This window comes from Pinus tabuliformis, chromosome 7 (genome assembly GCF_031772625.1).
Source record: "Pinus tabuliformis cultivar Carrire ecotype Pingquan chromosome 7, CPIR1, whole genome shotgun sequence".
In the NCBI taxonomy this organism is placed as follows: domain Eukaryota; kingdom Viridiplantae; phylum Streptophyta; class Pinopsida; order Pinales; family Pinaceae; genus Pinus; species Pinus tabuliformis.
The window spans coordinates 456,011,392-456,013,561 of NC_142293.1; positions in this window are offsets into that span (position 1 = coordinate 456,011,392).

A 2,170-nucleotide genomic window follows, 5' to 3' on the forward strand; every position below is an offset into this window, starting at 1 on the left:
TCATCCTGAGAAAGAAGGTTCACATACACATCATATGAAATGGTAGACAACAAGCTAGTAGATGGAAAATCTACCAATGTTGAGACTTGGTTTTTCAATGAAGGAGGTTCAATAGTAGCATGCGCAGAAACCTTAGAAAGGTTTTCTTATGAAGAAATCGAGGATGAATACAGGTAAAGGATATGGATCGTGATGCCTGTCATCATGACATTAGGGGGAGGGATCACGATGGTGGGATTAAAGTCCCCCTGTTCTATTGTACAAGCGGTACCAAAATCCACAGGTAGAGGATTATATGATCCAGTATGAGTGGCCTCCAAGTCGCGAAGCACATGGAGGCAATCACGAAATTCATCGAGACAAGGGAAATAATGGGAATAATGACCATAATGATTACACAAGGCACAAGGGTGATTTGTGCGCAACATTTTAAGTCTCTTGGTTGAATCCGGTAAGATAACTTGGAACTCAGAGATATTAGACTCATGAAACATTTCATGAACCAAAGTTTTGAGACTAGGAAGTTCAAGATAGTTATTGGTGGCATGCCCAACAACATCACACAAAGCGCATGGAGGTGTCGACTTTGGAGGCTTAGGATTTGGAGGTGCTTAGGGAGCCTTTTCCTTAGGTTCCTTCTTCTTGGATATTTCCCCCTATCCAGATGCTTTTGCAACAGGAGTGGGTTCCTGTTGAGGTCGCGGTGGAACTGGAGTAGCGGCAGGGGTTGTAGGAACTAGTTGAATTAGGGTCAAAACATGATATGGTCTGAACTAACTAGACAAAGTGCTCACTAGGGGATCAATGTACCAGAAGAGGATCCCCAAAGTCATATTAGGGAGATTGAATGAAGCCAGGACAGGGATAGAAAAGATTTCAGGAGGAGGAAAAAAGAAAGGTATTTGTCTTGTAGGGTAATGTCTCAGTGGAAAAACTCCTGGATGGTTAAGACCTGGAGGAATAATTCCTGGCGGGAACAAAGGAGAGGCACCCACAAAAGGAGGAGGTCCTGGAGGGGTGGATCCAGATGACTCAGACGAGATGGTAACAACAGGGTGTTGAGGAGCTAGTTGTAGACCGGAGGTACAAGACTTCTTTTAAGCAATCCGTGACACTTGTAACATGCAGACACTCAATGAGTTGGGCTCAAATATGGGAGGGGGAGGACCATGGAAAGCATCCAATAAAGTGGAATATTTGTATACTCTAGGTGAAACACTAGTGAGAGGGGTTGCAGACTACTTGCCAGACATCGATGAGATAATGGACTTAGGGGAGGTTAAGGATAACAGCTTGTGATACGTCAACTGATTGACAATGACAATGTTCCCTTCATGGGGGAGGCACATCTTATGGAAAACCACAGATGTGACGAATGACATGGCGTATGTGTAACTATGACCCAAGAGAATGTTGTAATCTAGATGGGAATCAATAACCTCAATGTCTACATTGACAGTCTTTCCTATAAGAGTCACTGGACAATTGCGATACATGCCGAGAGGCTGGGAGGGGTGACCATCCCAAGCACGCAAAGTGATGTTTGATGGGGCCAATTTGGGTGACTTGAGTTGCTTCCACACAACAACCAACATCACGAAGGTGGATGCACCTTCGTCAGTAATGCATCGGGAGATGATGGCATTATGGACTCGGATTGGTATCTGGAAAGTAACCGATGGAGGTACTGGAGGATGTTCTGACACATCAACAGGAAAGACAATCAAATGATCATATGAAGGATCTACTTCACCCAAAGAAATTAGTTGAGCTTTCCTTTGAGATGGGCACGACTGGAGAACCTCTAGGGTTGACATGGCAGCAAGTGATTGCGCCAAGTCATCTACTATATTGTATGTATGGGAAACTCTATTAGAAGCCACATTATGGTGTAATGGCCCCTTGGGGATCTTAGGAATTGGCTCAACTTTAGGCTAAGGGATCTGTAACTGACCATTTGGTGTCATAAGAGGCTCAGTAGATTCTTTGGTTTTGGTCTTAGTTACAGATGAAATCGATGGGTTGTCGTATTGATGCGATCGAGTTTGCAATTTGACATCAGAGGTATTGACCTCATCAGAATTCATCATGAGGATCTGGTAATCACCAGAAGCAGAAGGTTCGGGAGGGTGGGCTACTTGACCTTGATGAGGTTGAGTAGAAATAAATC